This window comes from Staurois parvus, unplaced genomic scaffold, assembly GCF_062004578.1.
Source record: "Staurois parvus isolate SC_StPar_1 unplaced genomic scaffold, SC_StPar_1.0 ptg000715l, whole genome shotgun sequence".
NCBI lineage: Eukaryota > Metazoa > Chordata > Amphibia > Anura > Ranidae > Staurois > Staurois parvus.
Genome location: NW_028318511.1, coordinates 6,450,047 through 6,471,578, shown reverse-complemented (window position 1 = coordinate 6,471,578; position 21,532 = coordinate 6,450,047). Strand labels below are relative to the sequence as shown.

Here is a 21,532-nt window from a genome sequence, read left to right as displayed (position 1 = left end):
ATTTCACATACATTTTGTCCCTAGCGCTTTGTCCTGTGCCCTGCCTGCATTTTTACTGTTCTTTCTGCCTGGAAACTGAGAAACGTCCATGGCGTCCAAAAAGCGTCCCTTTAGGTCAAAAGCGGTTTTAGACCAGCTAGAGAACAGCGATAGTAAGTTAGAACCTCTTGCAGAATTGAGTGATAATGATTCGTGGGGAAATTCGTCATAAGACACTGAAAACTATTTTGTGACTTTGCTCAGTGATGTGCGAACTTGGCGCTATATTTCAAATTTCAGTGTTTTTGGTTTGATTATATTATTGAATTAAATGTATTATTATTATTCTATTATTTTTTATGATTATTTATTAAATTATAATTTATGATTTCGTGTTTCAAATTTTAACATACCCGCACGGGTGGACTGACAACTCATGGGGCCCCCGGGCAATAGGGGATCATGGGGCCCCTGTATCCTTGTCAACACTCAAACCACACCCAAAAAAGCCTATGAAAGGTACAAGGGGCATCTCATGGGACCCCCTACTGACCCTGGGCCCTTGGGCAGTGCCCGAGGGCCCAAATGATCAGTCCGGCCCTGCATACCCAGGATGTTTACACGGCTCTTGTTCGGACAGATTTCAGTGAGTTATTCCTAAAAATTACAGGCCTACAATAAAAAACTACATATTTCCATTAAAAAAAGTACCGCTTTGAGCACAGAAATACTGACATAATCAGACGGCTAGGGAGGTTAATATATCACTTTAAGAATGCACAAAGCAGCTGGAAAACCTCCTCTCCTTCATACCAGTATAGCAGCAGCTCTCATAGTATATGTGACAGGCTTGGTGATGGTCTCCACCTTACACATTACTGCCTAGGCAGAGATTCGTCATGTATATTTGTGTTGTTTAAAATATGTAAATATTAAGACTTTTAGGTTTAGTGAGCTATCTTTATATCTATCCTGCAAGGAAGGTGTCACTGCACACCACCAATCATAAGTGGTTGACCACAAAGAAAGTTTTTTTGCATTTTCATAGTTTGCTAAAGTTTGAGGGGAGGGGTCTCACTCGTCATGCTGCAATACTGATCACTTTGAAGATATGTTGCTTACAATTTTTTTATAACATTGTAATATTCATGTACATTTGTGTTGAAACACCTGTTGTTAAAAATTTGAAAAAAAAGAGCCTCACTTCTAGCACTGCAGTTACCATTATATCTATCTGGTGTTAGGATTTTTTGTGGATTAATCCTTTTGTGTTCAGCTGCTTAGTATATATCATTTTAACACATTTCCACTGCGCAGTGACACATTATAATTTTGTCATTTCCTGCCTGGCATTGTCAGTATTGCTGGCTGTTTCATGTTTTTGCCCGCACACAGAAGTAAATGGAGTTACCACAAAGCTGATCTGTACAACTAGAAGTGACTGGAGCTGCTCTGTCATCTCTATCATTTCCCAGTGTATTCTGGGACACTGGAGCCTTCACTGTCCCTCCCCCAATGCACAGTTAACACTTCATAAATACTTCAGTAACCCATCATAAATGTTCTAGGTGCGGTTATTGGTTATCACTATTGAAATCAATGGAAGTGGTTGACAAGCTTAGATGCCTCATGACAGTGACATGCTGCTTAATTTTTAACACGTCACTACACAATGCTATCACTCCTGTGTGAACAGCACTGTGTGGTACCATTGTAATATTCATGACAGGGGGGTTATGAGGCTTTCTAAATGCAGCATAAACACATGGTATTGACACACGTGAATGAGTCCTAAGATGCTCTTTTTATACCCAATCATGTTATTTACCTGTTGCCAATTAACCTAATTAGTTGCAAAATGTTCTTCCAGCTCTTCCTTGTAAGTACCACGTACTTTGCCACCTTTTTGTTTCCCTGTCCCAACTTTTTTGAGACGTGTTACTGCCATCAATTTCAGAATTACTTTATTTTTTTCTATTAAGTTTTGTTATGTTTTCTATTTTCCATTGTGAATAAAACCTGGGTTTATGAGATTTGCAAATCATTGCATTCTGTTTTAATGTAGATTTTACACAGCATCCCAACTTTGGAATTGGTGTTGTAAAACAAACTTCTGACACATCCTTTTAGCCCTGGTTCACACTATGTGCAGCACATTCTTGTGTGATTCACATGTGATTTAGTGCGATTTGGGCCCATTAATTTTGAATGGTCTCAAATTGCACCAGATCACACCAAATGTAGTGCATTTGCTACTTTTGGAAATGTTCTGCAACTGGATCACATGGTGCTTTTGTACCAGGCAAACCGGGGCATGCAAAAGCACTGAATTTGTGACCTGTGTTTTGGGGTGTCATTAACATTGACACCCACTGCAGATGGCAACTGCAGTGCGTTTTAATTGCAATGTGAGGGAAGCAGGTTTCCCATACTGCATTCTAGTGTGAATACAGCCTTAAAATTTACGTTATAAAATATAAGAGGCAATATGATGAGAACGACAGAACTGGAAAAAAAAGAAAACAAGGATTGGGATAGTTCCTTATAAAAATATAGGCAAACCACAAAAATGAAAAACACAAATGAGCCAAAGACCACAAGGGACAGTATTCTGTTTCATCTACGGACTCATTAAGACCTGCTGACAATAAAAGGTTTTTACTTCAGGATTCCAGAGGGGGAAGCAGAAAGGAAAGTACTAAAGAAAACAACATAATAAAAATTGATAGAAAAAAGAAAATAAAGAACTCTGTTGTGTTAATCCAACACCCTATAATGTCCAACAGGATTTCAGAAGTAGACTATCCCCTCCTAAATTAAAAAAAGTGTCCTTTGCCAGGTTGTGTTTTATTTTTAGGTGTAGTGTAACCCCCCCCCCTTCTTTTCTCCTCTAATCCTAACTTAAAAACAAAAATAGTTTGCAATTTCTAGAAAGAAAAGCAGTAACTTATATGACTGAGATCATTGTAGTGATATACTGTATAGGGACCCCCACCTCCAACAGCTCCTCCATAAGGCAGATCAAGATCCCTGTCCTGTTATTGCTTACATTACATGGCAGACTGGCTCAAGGCAGTGAAATACTTTGGTATACCATGAGAGCCATAGTGCCCAACAGAGATCCCTTGGTACCAAATGCTTCCAGTGGTAGTGTAACGGAACCGGACCCAGATCACACTTGGGTATTTCCGTTAGACTCCCGCTTCCCTGTCCAAACACATATCCACGGACACCACCCTGACCATACAGGAAATAAGACAGCACCAAACTCTTCTTAAGACAGGAAGTCAACTGCTTTATTTTAACACAAACACAAGATATATACATTCAAGGGAACAACCCACCTCCCTGCATAATGACACAGGGCGCGGCAAACCAATTCTAGCAGCCAGAGACATCAGCAGACACCCCCCACCAAGCCAATACACAAACACATACAACCCATAATAGTTTGCTCCCAAGCCAGACACACAATAGAACAATGGGACAACCACATGGCATTAAACAAAGAACAACCCCCGCACCCCACCAAACCAAGACACACAATATTAGGACAGATCACCCTGCACCCCTAACAGGCACAGGGTGCTTACACATAAGAGGAACATGATGAGCTGATACAGGGGTCCCCCAACCCCCAAAAGTCACTCCTGTCACAGGTAGTATTTCAGGTGTCAGTAAATGTGGTCCTCTGTCATTGTGCATTCCAGGCATAAAGGTAATGCTTTTGAACATTACCTGTGCCCCTGCATTGATATAAATATGGGCATAGGTATTGGCATAGGTAGAAACAAGCTGATTTCTTCTTTTGAAAATAATCCACATGCCATGTGGCATATGAGCACAAAGATTGATGGCAAATTATCTGTAAACTTTGTAGTAAAACTTAAATATACATACCCACAAATTGTATTACTCAGGAACCAAGAAAAATACATCCCAAAATAAGGCAACGTAGGCCTGGTTCACACCTATGCGTTTTTTTTGTACTTTTTGCAGAAACGCACTACAGTCCATTTAACATGGTTTCCTATGGGACATATTCATATCTATGCTTTTTTTGTAGCTGCTGCATTTTTGGAAAAGATCAGGGACTTTTTTAAATGCAAAACGGTTAATTTGACTTCAATAGAGTGGCTGCAGAAAAGCATGCAGTGCGTTTTGAACACATTTTGCATTTTTTGTTCTGCTCAACAACAAACTGTTCCCCAAAAAAGCATAAAAAATGAATGAAAACCACATCAAATTTGCACCGCAAAAAGCACTGCAGCAACAGATCAAAAGCAAACTGCAAAGGTGTGAATCAAGCAGTAGTGTTTCTTACATCCAGTTATTATCCTAAAATACTAATTAAGCATTGTTTACGGACTCCAAGCAATAGCTTTTTTTATATTGTAAGATTTTCAGATCTGTATATATACCGGGTGTGACAACTAATACTGTTGCTATTAGTTAGTCACATTTAAGTGGACTTGTTGGGTAATGTTGAAGACATTTCTTAGTTTCTCCAAGCCAATTCTTCAGTTCTAAGGAGTGTCAGGATAATATCCAAGCATTTATATCCACGCAGGTAGCACAGACACTTTAGGCCCATCTCCATGGGATATGCTGGTTTTGACTGTCCAGGAGAGGTATGAAAGTTACAGAGCCACGCTGTTCTAGTTACATAATCACATTCTTGGGAAGAGATACGTGCCCCATGCACAATGTAGATGTGGAGAGGGGGAAGTGTGTTGGGAGCTAGGACAGATCCTTTCTCCTGTGGCATCACACCTGTCAGAAGGAGCAGGGACCTTGGAGGGAAGAGAGGACAAAATCCTCCCTCTAGCAACTATCAAAGCCTCTGCTCCTCAAGAGTGACACTGAATTCACAATAACAGCCTGCTGTGGGTGCCGAATAAGAGCACACCCCAGTCTCAATGTGATGCCACTGGAGAGTGAGGGCAGACTGCCCTTTTTCCTGTCTCTTCTTGTCATGTTACATATCACATGAGCCGAGATGGAAAGAAGAAGATACTTTCATTCCCAATGGGCAACAAGCTGAGGGGAGGTCTGAAGTGGGGAGTACACAGGAAGGGGGATGGTGAACATTAACTCAGTCTTAGACCTACTCTCTCCTTCTCAAAACGCCCAAAGAGCCCCTTAGCCTCCTCCCTCTGTTAGTTTATACGGGCATGCAGGGGGAAATAAAACTAGCAGATGGGCCACAGTTTATCTCCAACCACCTAGCTGAATAAGGAAATGCAGCCAATTGACTTATATTGGGCCACTTTCAGTTTCACTACTGCTCGCCTGATGCCACAGAAAAAAATTAAATGGAATCTTGCATTTGGCAGGCGGTACTGTTGTTGAACCTAACCCATACCATTGACTGAAGCCACATCACAACAGCCCTGAAACCATGTACAATGCACAAGGTGATGGGTTGGCATTTTTAGGGTTAAAACAGGAAGAGAGGAAGCAACATACCAGCTCCTCACAGCCTGTGAAACGCATTCTGAAAATAGATCAACTCTCAATCACTTTTAGGAGCAGACACAATGATAGTTGCCTACTGCATCTGAACTTAAACTCTTGACTTTGCTGTAGTGTAACACAACTATTGGGACTATTTCAGCACATGCCACAAATATTACATACATTTTACTGCGCCACTATTAGCCCCATCCCCTATTATTCCAACTGTTCTGCTTCTCTCCTCCATTCAACAGTTCTGTGTCTTGGTCTTGTGGTTGATTTAACAAATGCCCAGTCTAAGGCTACGTTCACACTAGCGTTGTGTGCAGGCAGCAGAGAGGCGTTTGGGAAGCGTTTTTACCGCTTCCCAAACGCCTCTGCCGATTCTGCACATTACAGCACATGATGCTATTCTAACGGGAGTGTTTGCGTCGCGGCAAAACGGACGCCTCTGGTCGAGTCAGGAGGCGTTGAAGCCTCCTATTCTAGTCTATGGTGCCACTCTGCAAACGCCCAGCCGGCGTTTGCGGTGCGGTTTGCGAGGCATTTGTGGAGCGGTAACACCATTCAAACTGCATTATAGGCATTTGTGGGGCGTTTTTAATGCTCAGCAAACACCTAGCAACCGCCGCTAAACCGCGCATGCGGCACTTGCGGAGGGTTTGCCGAGCGTTAAAAACGCTCCGAAAATGCCGGACCAACGCTTGCCAAATGCTATAGGGGCATTTGGCAAGCGTTGGTAAAACAGCCAAGTGTGAACGAGCCCTAAGTAGCCAAAACTTTCAAAGCACTCCTGTCTGTGTTTAAAGTCATTAGACCCTTTGTTTGTTACCATCTTGTATGTTGAAGAGTAGACATGTGCGGTTCCTTATTAGTGCCACCTATCAGTGTCAGTCAGTGCCGCCTATTAGTGCCCATCAGTGCCATCTATCAGTGCCAGTCAGTGTTACCTATCAGTGCTACCTTTCAGTGCCCATCAATGATGCCTGTCAGTACCCATCAGTGCCACCTATCAGTGCCATCTGTCAGTGCTGCCTATCAGTGCCCATCAGTGGCACCAATCAGTGCAGCCTCATCAGCACACATCAGTAAAACATTACTTATTTAATAAATTTTATAACTGAAGCTAAGAAAAGCTTTTTTTTCTTCAAAATGTTGTCTTTTTTAGTCTGTTTAGCAAAAAATAAAAAACCCAGTGGTGATTAAATACCACCAAAAGAAAGCTCTATCTGTCTAAAAAAAAGATAAAATTTGAATTGGGTCCAGTGTAGCATGACCGCATAATTGTCATTCAAAGTGTGACAGCACTGAAAGCTGAAAACTGGCCTGGGCAGGAAGGGATGAAAGTGCCCGGTAGGCAAGTGGTTACCCAATCATAGTGATCACATAATAACATTTAAGCAAAACTGTCATGAATGGCTTTCATTCATGAAAGCTTGCTTACTATTATGATGCTGTGATTGGCCCACCGCTATCACATGGTACCTGGGCCAATAACAGCACCCTGTAACATGTGATAGCTGTGGGCCAATCACAGCATCACAATAGTAAACAATGAGTCATGAATGAAAGCCATTCACGGCAGTTCAAATGATTGCTGTTACAGTGTTCACCACTGTAACAAGCAATCACAATTTAAAAAAAAAAAAAAATCCCCCCCTTCCCCCAGAGCTTTACAGTGTCACTATGGTGACCATGAGTATAGGATTCTGTATATGGAGGTTTTCTTTTTATTTATTTATTTTTTCTAGCAGTTGATCTGGATGTCTTTTTTCAACACGACTAAGTAATCAGAGTAGCAGATGAGGCTTTTTGCAGGACAACAAAAAACAGTGCTATGGCACTGATCCAAAAAGAATTCTACTGCTTTTCCTGAAGCAGGAATTTTGGCACCAGGATTTCAGCATCATTATCTTTTTGGCACAAAAAAGTTAATCTGCAGTACCTTTCAGCTTGAGCTACTGAGCACAGTAAAAACAGGTTGTTTACAACAAGTGGTAAGAAGAAACTGAAAAACATGTAATAAGCCCATAGCTCCACCTACTTGTTACAGTTGAAAATATATTATTAATAAATAGTTATAATAAATAATATTAATAAATAATATATCCCATTGAATAGATTTTCATTCTTTTTTTAGAATAATAAAGGCAATATTTGAAAAATGACTATATAATCTATAACAAAAGTAAAATTGGAAATTTGTTTAAAGCACTTAATTGTAAATATTAGACTCAACGGCTTTTGCATGAGATAACCAGGTACTCCGTTTAAATTTTCAGTGGATTTTTCCCATGGCTTTAAGTTGTGCATACAGCCCAGGGTTCTCTTTTGCAGTAAACATAGGCTTGAAAGAAGAAATGTTGCCATATTTTCCCAAAATATTGACAACCAGGCATGGTAATGCTAGAGTTAATCATAGTTCTGCGGTTTCCACTGATGGCCCTGAGAAGTGACAATGATAAACAGCTATTAATTAAGAAATGATTCATTCAGAAGCAGCTTTTTATTAGGGAACTGTACAATTTTTTTTAATGTGGTCTATCTTATTTCTCATCAGAATATTAATCAGTTCTGTATTCTTTACCAATTCCTGCCAGTACACAGTATAGAGAAGTGTAACATGAGCCACATTACAGTGAACTTAAAAACAATGAAAAGTCAATAGGATTCAGTTTAAAGCAGGCATGTTTATTGGCTCTTCCCAAATTGCATTCATAACCAATTTAATGGAGGAAAATACACAACTTTGCTGTACATTCCAAAGGGAAAATTCATGTTACTTGCCCATAGGTGAACATTTTTCACACTTTGACTGTTCCCCCAAATTATAGGATGTAGATGGGAGGTGCTGAATCTAAAACTGATTTTTCTGTTCAGTGGGAAGGTGAGTCCATGCTACTGAATACATGACTCTGGCGACACCAAAAGTATATAAATCTAAGAATATTTAGGTCAAGGATAACAAAGACGACCTGCCAACCCATGTCAGAGACTCAAAAGTTACTCCCCTCATCAGGGTTTAGATTGTTGGTTTAGTGGGACTCTTAATGTTAATGAGGGTTTAAACCAACTATGAAATAAATTAGCTCCTTAGATTGAAAAATATGCCTAAGATTATTTTATTTTATTAAAATGAAAACAGATGCTATACTTACCTGCTCTATTCAATGATATTGGGGTCCCTTACCTGCTCTTTGGCAGTCCCTGCTCTTCCTTCTTCCAGGTGCCTCCTTAGCAAGCCGGGTGCTATGAAGTTACCTGTGCACACAAGCGCTCCAGAGCCAGGCTGTGCGTATCCATAGTCATGCACAGCACCAGTAAGCCATGCCTCCGCTCCCTTCCCACAAGAGTTTGACTGACAGCCTATAGGAAAAGAAGTGAGAGTATTGCAACCAAGACTGAGTGGTGACAGGAGCCAGGTAAGTGCTGGGGAAAGGGGGTTGGTAGGATAGGTGGCAGGGAGATTTTACCTTAATGCAAAGAATGCATTAAGGTAAAAAAAAATTATAACTTTAGAACCACTTTAAGGCCTCATGTACACTATATTGACAAACGTTTTCGGACACCCCTCCAAATCACTGGATTCAGGTGTTCCAATCACTTCCATGGCCACTGATGTTTAAATCAAGCATCTAGGCATACGAACTGCTTCTACAAACATTTGTGAAAGAATGGGTTGCTCAGTGAATTCAAGTGTGGTACTGTGATAGGTTGCCATCTGTGCAATAAGTCCACCTGTGAAATTTCTTTGCTACTAAATATTCCACGGTCTACTGTTAGTGGTATTAGAACAAAGTGAAAGCAACTGGGAACAGAGCGGAGTCAGCGCATGCTGAAGCGCACAGTACGCAGAAGACACCAACTGTCTTCAGAGTCAATAGCTAAAGACCTCCAAACTTCATGTGGCCTTCAGAGCTTCATGGAATGGGTTTTCATGGCCGAGCAGCTGCATCCAAGCCTTATGTCACCAAGTGCAATGCAAAGCATTAGATGCAGTGGTGTAAAGCACACCACCACTCGACTCTAGAGCATGTGGAGACGTGTTCTCTGGAATAACAAATCACGCTTCTCTGTCTGGCAATCCGATGGCCGTGTCTGGGTTTTACGGTTGCCAGGAGAACGGTACTTGCTTGACTGTATTGAGAAAAATGCAAAGTTTGGTGGAGGGGGAATTATTGGGGTGGAGTTGTTTTACAGGTGTTGTGCTTGGCCCCTTAGTTCCAGTGAAGGGAACAATTAGCCTGGGTTCACACTTCTGTGGTGTGGCATATCGCATGTGATTCATGCAGGAATCGCACCGCATTCCTGTGCAAATCACATGCGCATTCTGTGCGGTGCAATTTGATCCATAGATTTTGAATGGCTCAAATCGCACTGCATCCACACCAAAAAGGTGCAGGGCCCTTTTTTTGTGCATACTACAATTGGTTCACATTGTTATTCACACCCATACGATCCAATTCTACACATCAAACTGCGCTTTGCAAACCGATTTCAGGGAGTTGTTAACATATACACCCGCAGTGGTTCGCATGACCGGGGTGCGATTATGATGTGGTGCGGAATTTGCACCGCATCAGTGTGAACCCAGGCTAAAGGTGTCAACATACCAAAACATTTTGGGCAATTTCAAGATCCCAACTTTGTGGGCCCCTTCCTGTTCCAATATGACCTCAACCCGATAGAATATCCTTTGGGATGAATTAGAGTGGAGACTGCGAGCCACGCCTTCACATCCGACATCAGTGGCCAACTTCACAAATGAGCTTCTGGAAGAATGGTCAAACATTCCCATAGACACTTCTAAACCTTGTGGACAGCCTTTCCAGGAGAGTTGAAGCTGTTATATCTGCAAAGGGTGGGCCAACTCAATACTGAACCCTATGGACTAAGACTGGGATGCCATTAAAGTTCATGTGCGTTCCAATACTGGCAATATAGTGTGTGTAATTCACTAGATTATAAATATTATGTATACACCTTTTCTAATAATTTGGCCATTGCCCTAATTCCATTTCCAGACAGAGAACATATACAAGTGGAAATCATGTGGAATATGTTTGATATATTGAAATGTAACAGTTTTTATGGATGTATATGTATCAAAAGGATTAGTCACTGGTGATTTTTGGATACTTTTTTCTCTCCTAGTTCCTTTTTTGGACTAAGATAAATAAGTATCTTAGATTTTAGAGATGAGGAGAGTGGAAACATTTCAGTAGTTTAGCAAAAGACAACTGCTTAGTATTGACACCACTCAGTCCACAAAAATGTGTTGTCAGCATCAGTATTTCTGATAGATCAACAGGTATTTTTTCTGTAATTGTAGAGTCTTTAAAGGTATTTATTTTTTACCTTGACATACACTTTAATCAGTTCTCCTCTGAATCATTTTGTTAATTTTTTGTACACGTGTAAAAATCTTCATTTTTGGCTATAAAATTATTATTATTATACAGGATTTATATAGCACCAACGGTTTGCTCAGCGCTTTACATTATAGTGGGAGACAATACAGTAACAATACAGTTCAATACAAGAAGGATTAGAGGGCCCTGCTCCTTGGAGCTTACAATCTAGGAGGGAGGGGTGAGTGGTACAGTAGGTAGTCACTGTGGGGGATGGAGTGGTTGCCAGAATTAGCAGAGGGCGGGGTAGGTTTCCCTGAAGAGAAAGGTTTTCAGTGAGCGCCAAAAGAAGTAGAGTAGGTGATAATCTGATAGATTGGGGTAGGGAGTTCCAGAGGATGGGTGACGCCCTGGAGAAGTCTTGGAGACGAGCATGGGAGGAGGAGATAAGGGAGCTAGAGAGTAAGAAGTCTTGCGTGGAGCGGAGTGTACGGTTTGGGTGATATTTAGAGATCAGATCGGTTATGTAAGTTGGGGCAGTGTTGTGGATGGCTTTATATGTCATTGTCAGAGTTTTGAATTTTATCCGTTGGGCAACTGGGAGCCAGTGGAGGGATTGGCAGAGAGGGGTGGTGGATACAGAACAGTTAGTGAGGTGGATGAGTCTGGCAGCAGTGTTCATGATAGACTGGAGGGGGGATAGTCTACGATGAGGTAGGCCAATGAGGAGGGAGTTACAGTAGTCGAGGCGTGATATGACAAGGGAGTGAATGAGTTGCTTAGTGGTTTCCGGGGTTAGGAATGGTTGTATCTTGGAGATGTTGCGGAGGTGAAGTCTACATGATTTAGTCAGCGATTGGATCTGGGGCTGGAAGGATAGATGAGAGTCTAGGATTACACCTAGTACCCTGGCATGAGGGGATGGCCTGAGGATGGTGTTAGCAATATTTATAGTGAAGTCAGTGGGGGTAGCACGGGCAGGGGGGAATACTAGGAGCTCAGTTTTGGAGAGGTTGAGTTTGAGGAAGTGGAGTGCCATCCAGGCCGATGTGTCGCTTAGTAGGCTAGCGATACGGGTGGAAACTGAAGGGGTGAGGTGAGGGGTAGACAGATAGATTTGCATGTCATCAGCATAGAGATGGTAGTTGAAGCTCTGGGAGTTTATCAAGTGACCAAGGGAGGAGGTGTAGATGGAGAAGAGAAGGGGTCCAAGAACCGAACCTTGGGGGACCCCTACAGAGAGAGGGAGTGAGGAGGAGGTGGCAGCATTATAGGTAACACTGAAGGAGCGCTGTGATAGGAGGAGAACCAGGAGAGAGAGGAGTCACTGAGGCCAAAAGAGTGTAGTTTTTTGAGGAGGAGGTGATGGTCAACCATGTCAAAAGCCACGGAGAGGTCGAGTAGTAGGAGTATTGAATAGTGGCCATTGGTTTTTGCAGTTAGTAGGTCATTAGACAGCTTTAGTAGGGCAGTTTCGGTGCAGTGTAGTGGGCGAAAGTCAGACTGTAAGGGGTCGAGAAGGTTGTTGTCAGTGAGGTGGGAGCTCAGACGATTGTAGACTAAGTGTTCTAGAAGTATACATAATATAATAATATAAAATCACTTAAAACCTCCAGAACATAATACATTTTCTGAAAGAAAAGGCCTTGTAGAAAAAAAAAGGATGTGTTTTGCAACTTTTATGTTCCACTATATTTGGGCCACTGTTTATCAAACACATATTTCCAGGAAAAAATATACTAAAATGAATTTTAGTGCAAACACACAATATAACACCAAAATTTTTGATTCAAATATAAAAGATGGGGTTGCATCGAGTAAATAGATACCAAACATATGAAGTCTTAAAGTGCATGCACCCATGATATTGTTAAGTACTATCCAAAGACGATGCTTGAAAGGATAAGGTCACCTTTTTCAGGTAAAGAAATGTGCGTTTTTGTTTTAAGAGCCTGGAAAGAATTGCACTAGTGATCAGCAGATTTTGAATGACTTGGGAGGGGAGGGGGCAGAGCAGACAGCGGTGACTGACAGTCACCACTCTCTACTCACAGAGGTTGTGAGAATTTAGCGATCAGCAGTCATGTGTTCTCACACTTAGAGGCAGCGGGAGACATGCTGCATCCACCTAGGTAAGTATAATTTTTGAAAAAAAAAAAAACTTCTCTTTTAATCGTTTTTCAGTCCCCCAATGTTGCCCTTGCCCTCCACTTCAGCTAATCAAGCACAAATTGTGCTTGATTAGCTTCTTCTGTGGCTGTAGCAGCCAGGGAAATGATAGCTTTGAAACCGGAAAAGAGTAGAGCTGAGTGCTTCCGACTTAACAGCAGAGGAGATTGGGGAATGGATTTTCTCCAAACTCTTCCTACTCAACATCCCGAGACCATTGTTTTGGTTCTGGTCTTCCAGGAAGAGCAGGCGAGACTGGGAACCATAAAGCAGGGGAAGGTGGGGGGCACCACCACACCTCCCATATTGTAAAAAGTGATTGGGTGGCTGTACAGCCTGAAGTTGGTTGAATAAAACAGTAACACTCTTCATTCTCTAGACGTATGTAGTACATACAGAATGTTGAAGTAGTAAACCTTTCTCTTATGTACTTGTCCAAAATACTCATGGTAAATAGAAGATCATACTGTGCTTAGATATTACTGCAGAATTAATCCTGTCATCAACAACAAACTACATCAGCTGTTTATAATATAATTGGGAGTCACTGGAATTGTTAAAATGAAATAATGATGAAAAACACAAGAATCCTCCTTTACCTGTTTGATAGAAATCAATATAGGTATTAATTCTGTAGTGTTTACACAAAACAGTCACATTTGTGGCATTTCAACAACTGATCATGAGAGCATTCAGAGAAGAAGGCAAATAAAATCTTGTATAAAATCAGATTTTTATTTCAAACTATATAGGCCTGTAGATTGCCCCTGCACTTTATTTATTATATGTACTATATATAGTACCAATGATTTACACGGTACTTTTACATATAAATTGTAATTCACATCAGCCCCTACTCTCAAGGAGCTTACAATCTAAGGTTCCTAACTCACATTCATACACGCACATAACCAGGGCCAATTAACTTACCAGCATGTCTTTTTAAGAAGTGTAGTAAGAAACCCACACAGGCACAGGGAGAACATGCAAATTCCAGGCAGATTGTGCTGTGGTTGGGATTCAAACTGACGACCCTAGTGCCGCCAGGTGGAAGTGCTAACTACTTTGCCGCTGTTTTGTCCTTACTTTGCATCTGAATCAAATTTAAGTTGAGAGTTGGAGCCCGAACACATGAGCATTTAACCTAGATCTATCTGTCAGTTTTTCAGACAGAGCCAGACTGAACCAAAATGCATGTCTATACAATTTTTGTTTCTACTTTTGTCACCTCTGGTTTCTGCAATAGCCAATAGGTTTTCACAAGTAAATGCCATTTACTATTTAGAAATATGTGTAAAAAACACACATGTGCATTACCATCATAAAGATTTACTGAATCCAGAAAGTCAATTGTATACTCACAAATGTGATAAGGAACAAGTGTATTAGGTAACCATTTTAGCTGTGAGGCGATGGCATCTAACAATGTATGACGGAAAGCTAACGTGTTTCAGGGGATGTGCCCCCATCTTCAGGGAGCTAATGGTTCCCGTTGCTCTCAGCCAAGCTTGTGACAGCAGGGAGAAGGGAGAGAATACATGCAGATGGGCACAGTGCTGGAATGATAGAGGACTCAGGTTAGTATTTGTGGAGGTGGGGGGGGGGGGGGAGCACAGAAAGCGGTAGAATGTTTTTTACCTTAATGCATTCAGGTAAAAACGTTTCACCCTTAGAATCACTTTATCTCTTTGACATACACCCTTAGAATCACTTTATCGCTTTGACATACTCCTTTACGAGACACGTCTTCCAGGGTTACCATAGTGTATGTAGCAAAAACAAATGAAAATATGATTCTCCAAAGATATCCACAACAAATTTCCCTTGGCTGCCTCCTGGTTGTGACTCTTTAAGAACTAGACCATGGAGTGTTCTCTGAAATTACCATCTATAGAAAGGATCTCAGTTAATCTAGTTGAGATAAATTAGCTCTAAATGAGGCATACATTTTCTCCCTAAACCGTTACACTCACTTAAGGAATGGAAATGAGATTGTTTTTTCCACTTCTAGGCCTCACAAAAAAAGAGTATCTACCCTATATAGCAGGCATCAGTAAATGGCAGACTGAAGTCCGGATGCAGACCAAATCACTGTCCCATTAGGACTGCAGTGGTCGCACCATTTAAAAACCAATCATTTCCCCCCCAGCCTTGGCCGCCAGTCTCATCCTGACAAAGTGGAGAGTAGGAGGCAGGACAGTTCTGGACTGATGGAGCGAGTTGCTGGAGTTACTTTTTCATATCAACAAGCTAATGATTGGTTGATAGGATGCAGGGTTAACACTAAAAAATCCTGATGGTTTTCAAAAACCAGCAAAGGTGCAAGACACAACTACTTTCAGTGAGGAGAGCATCACACATGAAGAAAAAAATACCCATCAATCACATTTTCTGTCATGCAACCACAAAGACAAACTAACAACATGCAGGAGTGGTTGCAGTGTTTTCAGACTTGTGGGTAGAATGTAATAACACTTTATTACAAGCTAAGAGAATGCAAATGACAGCATTCCTTTATTTCAAAGCAAAAAGAAAACTCTAGTCTCTTCTTTCTGTGTGATGTTATTTTTAAACACTAGCCATCAGCAAACTGCCACTGTTATTTAAACTGGGAAAAACATACAATTTTAGGACATTCATAGATCTGCCTGGCCTACCTACAAGCCACCACACACAGAGGTAACTAGCTGCTCACAAGGCATTTATTTACTGTACGAAGAACATGAATTACGCCCTATAATAAACTAATGTAAGCTGATAAAAAAACCAAAGTAGTCTGTACTAAATTAAGGATTTTAAAACTTCCATCTTATGATTTATGGTGTTTGTTTCCTGCTAATGCAAAAATGTTATACTTAATTGATGCTTCCTTTGGCACTGTGATTGAATGCACACTATATTAAACATTTAGAGCTCAAATATCTGCAGCTGCAACTATCAGTGCATAGTTGCCAACAGTCCCGAAATGCCCGGGACTCTCACGGATTTTTGACATTTGTCACGTACAGTCCTTGTCCTGGGCTGAATCACGAAAATTGAGTTTGTCACAGATAGATCTACTTTGTCATGGACAGCCGCGGCGGCCGGACTATTGCAGTGTGTTCATTTTTGTTGACCCCTCGCTCCCTGTGATCCTCTATATCCCCCCCTGCCTGGCACTGCAAATCAGTTGTGAGACAGAAAGTCATGTGGCCACTTCTCCCATCCTGAGTGGTTGTTACTGTGAGGGGGCATGGCCAGCCGAGGGGTGACTGTGTCAGCCTGCCTTAGCCTCTTTAGTCTAAGCAGGAGCACATGCAAGGCAGAGAAAGCTGCTACAGAGTGGACCAAGCCCAGGACGTACACTGACCAGGACCAAACAGAGAGGACTCAGGAGCTGCAGGGACAGGCAGACACAGAGAAGAGACAAACCTGACCAGCTGAGGACTTGAGGAGAGACAGACTTGCTCCTCCATCGGAGCGAAATGAAAAAAACCCTCACCTACTGCTCCCCCCCCCCCCAAAAAAAAACAGACTCACTCTAACAGCCCAATTATACAACCCCCACCCACTGCCCCCCCCAAAAGAAAAAAACGTTACTCTCAGGCCATGATTACTGTAATCATGGCCTAAGAGGTGGAGGGGGGGAGCAGCGGGTGGGGGTTGTCTCATTTGGATGTGATGGAGGAGTGAGTTTCTGACCCTCTCTTGTACTGTGCCACCAGTCTCTGACCCTCTCCTGTATTACGCCGTCAGTATCTGACCCTCTCCTGTACTACACTGTCAGTCTCTGACCAACTCCTGTACTACGCCAAAAGTCTCTAACCCTCACCTGTACTACGCCGGCAGTCTCAGACCCTCTCCTGTACTACGCCGGCAGTCCCTGACTCTCTCCTGTACTACGCCGGCAGTCCCTGACCCTCTCCTGTACTACGCTGGCAGTCTCTGACCCTTTCCTGTACTACGCCTACAGTACCTGACCAACTCCTGTACTACGTCTGCAGTCCCTGATCAACTCCTGTACTATGCCTGCACTCTCAGACCACAGTCCTGTACTAACTGCAGAAACCAATCAGTGAGTGTGAACCAGTTCTTTCTGTTTGTGTTTATTTGTTTTTTGGGATGTTGGGGTGGAAAGCAAAATTGCCTGGGGGGAGCCCAAGAGAATCTCAGACTCTTTTTAACCACACCAAAGTCAAGGTCTGGCTTTAACATTCTTTTAACACAGGGCCAGCACAATGTGGGGGGCGGGAGGGACAGCTGCCCCACACACAGTGTTTTAATGTATGGGGGGGGGGGTACTGCATGGTGAGCAGAGTGCATGATCTGACATAAAAATAGGGTGTGCAGCGCTATATAAATAAAACACACTGTCTAAAGTATGACGAAATATGACAGAAATGGAAAAATCCCATAAACTGGATGTTAAACAGTCCAAGGTAATATAATATCAGTCCAAAAAGGTATATTCCAGTGATGGAGTATAAACGACTTCAATCCAAATGGGTATATTCCAGCATCCTAACATGAAGGTGTAGAAAAATTGCCCACTCACCGGAAGTGCAATTTAATGTGCACATAGAAATTCCATGAAGCCGGAGGTCCCATGAAGGTATAGCCTGATGATAAAGGTGCCCTCTGGTGGTGGATAGGGTGACGGCTGCCAGAGAAGTTGATCTGGACCAATTTCCCAAATTGTCCTGCCTGGGTGGACTCCTAGAATGCTGGGCTGAGATGTGGAGGCTCAGTGCCAGGTAGTAGAGATGAGAATGCTCATAGTGTAGTATTGTAAAAAGTATTTATTGAGTATATATCATTAAGATAAAACAGTAAATGTACAGGGTTGGAGTACCTATACAGGTATAGTGTAAATGAGCTCTTAAATACACTGACCAGTGAATATAGATGATGGCCACCGGACCTCCTGATCCGGTGGCTTAACGTCAAGGCGTGCAGAGGCTCCTCCTAGACGCGCTTCGTGTAATAACACGTCTCCTGTAGGGGTGATGCATCACCCCTACAGGAGACGTGTTATTACACGAAGCGCGTCTAGGAGGAGCCTCTGCACGCCTTGACGTTAAGCCACCGGATCAGGAGGTCCGGTGGCCATCATCTATATTCACTGGTCAGTGTATTTAAGAGCTCATTTACACTATACCTGTATAGGTACTCCAACCCTGTACGTTTACTGTTTTATCTTAATGATATATACTCAATAAATACTTTTTACAATACTACACTATGAGCATTCTCATCTCTACTACCTGGCACTGAGCCTCCACATCTCAGCCCAGCATTCTAGGAGTCCACCCAGGCAGGACAATTTGGGAAATTGGTCCAGATCAACTTCTCTGGCAGCCGTCACCCTATCCACCACCAGAGGGCACCTTTATCATCAGGCTATACCTTCATGGGACCTCCGGCTTCATGGAATTTCTATGTGCACATTAAATTGCACTTCCGGTGAGTGGGCAATTTTTCTACACCTTCATGTTAGGATGCTGGAATATACCCATTTGGATTGAAGTCGTTTATACTCCATCACTGGAATATACCTTTTTGGACTGATATTATATTACCTTGGACTGTTTAACATCCAGTTTATGGGATTTTTCCATTTCTGTCATATTTCGTCATACTTTAGACAGTGTGTTTTATTTATATAGCGCTGCACACCCTATTTTTATGTCATATTCTTAGAAAGGCTTTGTGGTTCCTTTTTGTGCATCAGCAGCTTTTTATTGGTGCGCTCGCTAAACTCACACATTTAGAGTGCATGATCTACCTTTTGTTTTGCCTCTGGCCAGTCCAGTGCTCACAGAGCATATCTATTCCAACACCCCCATCATTTTGCCAGTCAAGTCCACAGCAGATAGGAGGTGAACAGACAGTGGAAACACACTGCCACCTGTGTTATCACTAGTGTTATGTGAGAGGCACCAAGCATAAAAAGAGGGAGGGAGGCACCTCAATGTCTCAGCAACATAGTGTTCCTTCACTCAAACACAGCAGCTCAGACACAAGTAGCAGGCTATTCACACAGCACACGATTGCATCTGACCCCCAGGAACAGTAAAGCCAGCCAGCAGATCAAGGGGCAAATCCTAAAGATTGCTATTGCATGTAGGCCTACCAGCAGACTGTGCTGTTTGCAAGATCTAGAAATCAGATCTAAAGCTCCATTAACACTTCGCAATTTGGGATCACGGGTAGAATCGCTGCGATTCTGCCAGGAATTTCAAATCGTGTGGCAAGCGCATTACAACATGATGTGCACGTTTGGGTGCCATTATCCTTTAATGGCACCCCAAACAGGTTGTGATTCTGATGTGATTGTTGCGTGTCAAGATTAGTCGGTGATGGCGGCAAAAATTGTGCAAAGCTTGTCACCCAAAAGTGAGCAGAAGCTTCTTTTTGGGTGACAAACCCTATTCAAATGAATGGGCTGCCCTACGAGGCATGCAGAATTGAGTGAAAAATTGCATAATGGGAATGCTCGTTCTTGCTACTCAATAATATGAATGGGGCTTTAAGGAAAGCTTTGCCTGGGCATAGGTATGTGTTTTTAGAGAAGCTTATTATTAATAAAGTTGTTATTATTATACAGGATTTACATAGCACCAACAGTTTGGGCAATACTTTACATTATTAAGAGAGAAAGTCAAGTTACAATACAATTCAAAACAAGAGGGTAATTTTCCTCAGAGCTTACAATCTAATAGGGAGGGGCAAGTGGTATAAAAAAAAATAATAATTTTAGGGGGTCACCGTGTAGCAAGCTATGCTTTCCTCATCATTTGCATGCCCTTTCTTTCGTTTTACCTTTGACCAGTCCAACGTTATTCATAATCAGCACAGACTGTTAGAAGTAAAGAACACACAGCAAGGAGGTCCCACAATGTCACTGTATACTTCGGGTCCAAATAGAGCCCAAATGGCTGAACTGGAGCTGTGTAGTGATGCTGAAATAAGCATGCTGGCTATTGGAAGTGAAATCCCAGCTACAAAAGACAATCAGGCGCACACCGGGAGAAAGAGGGGTGCAGTTTGACATCCGTGATTGGGCATGCACCAAGGAAGGAGGGGGGTCCAGTTTTGAATCATCACCCTGGGCATTGCTTTACAAGTACTGTACACACATACAGTACAATTATTCAATGATCTGATCATTTCTTTATAAATAGTTGAAAGACTGAACCACACGTGGGCATTTGTCACTCACTTTCAATGAACTATTTTAACTCCTTATAAGGCTTAAATCAGAAGACCTGATCCAACAGCATTGGTACTTTTCAGTCATTTGGCCATTTAGCAGGGATATATTGTGCATGACGTAAAGGTACTTTGTCAGCCCAGTCCATCACAGCATGAAAAGAAAAATTAAATTAAAATTTGCTTTAAAGAAGTCATACCCATGAGAATGGGTCCAAATACAGTTATCTTCTTGCAGAACACCACTGCTACACTAAGCATGCACAACGTACCATATTTACTAAGTTAGCACCTAAACCCAATTCTAGTTCTGAGAAACCTTCCCTCCCTGCCAATCCCCAGAATCTCTGCCACCCCTAAACATTATTTTTCCTGATGTCTTTGGTAATGACAAGTCCATAGTTTTGTGCAGCATATTCCCCAGTGAGCCCAGATCTGTCTGCTGACACAGGGGACATCCAAATGTCTAATATGTGTTTCTTGCCCTGGGCTCACAGGAAGTGGGTTAAATGATGTTGGGCATCCTTCAAAGGAGAGAAAGTACTGCATGTAAAAATGTCAACATGTTTTTAACACATTAAAGAGGTTTAAGAGGCTAAACAACAAAAAAAGGTAAATTGGTTTATGTAGGCCTAGCTCTATGTTTGTTCATACTTCATGCAAAGTAAAACACCCTGTGCAGGAAGTGTCTGATGTGGCCTGCATTCACAGGAGCAGTTTACCTTTTTTTTAAAAAAAAATTTCAGCTTTATTTAAATGTCAATGTGACATTTCATTAATTCTATGCATTGCAGCTCGACTGCAGTGCATAGAAACGCAACTCAAAATGGCGCTGTGGGAGAGCTACGGTGTGGGACAGAAAATACAGACCTGTTGCAGAACAGCTGCGTTCAAATGTGAACAGAGAGGACCTGATTGGAAGCTCCATATTGGTCAACAGGGAGACTGAAGTAAATGGACTTGTGATAATATATCAATTATGATTCTTTGCTGCCATTACTATAACTGTGAAAAAAATATTAATATAAATATGAATCTGACTCTAAAATTAAACGTGATTGAGTTTGTATAATGTGCAAGAATACCCCTCCCTCCTCAATGGGTAAATGTGTGATCACATGTCTAAAAGATAAAAGTAACAAGTGTATCGTACTACAATGCACCTCCCTCCTCAGTGAGGATGCCTATACAGCATTCTATATTGAATAAAAAATAATATGAAAAAGAACATAAATCATATGCAAATATATGTGTTTAAACCAAAATAATGCATAAGGGGCTACAATAGGCCCTAATACAACACACTGAAAAATTGTCCTAGAAAATGTTCAATGCCCAAAAATACAATATATGTGTCAGTTCATCCTTATAAAATCCCGGTACTA

The 21,532-nt window shown here is 41.8% G+C and overlaps 1 protein-coding gene across 9 annotated transcripts in view; it reads right to left on the bottom strand.

Annotated features, from left to right (window-relative positions):
• Positions 1 to 21,532, bottom strand: part of TSPAN4 (tetraspanin 4) — a 1,204,586-nt gene that overhangs the window by 951,141 nt on the left and 231,913 nt on the right. The window lies entirely within an intron of this gene.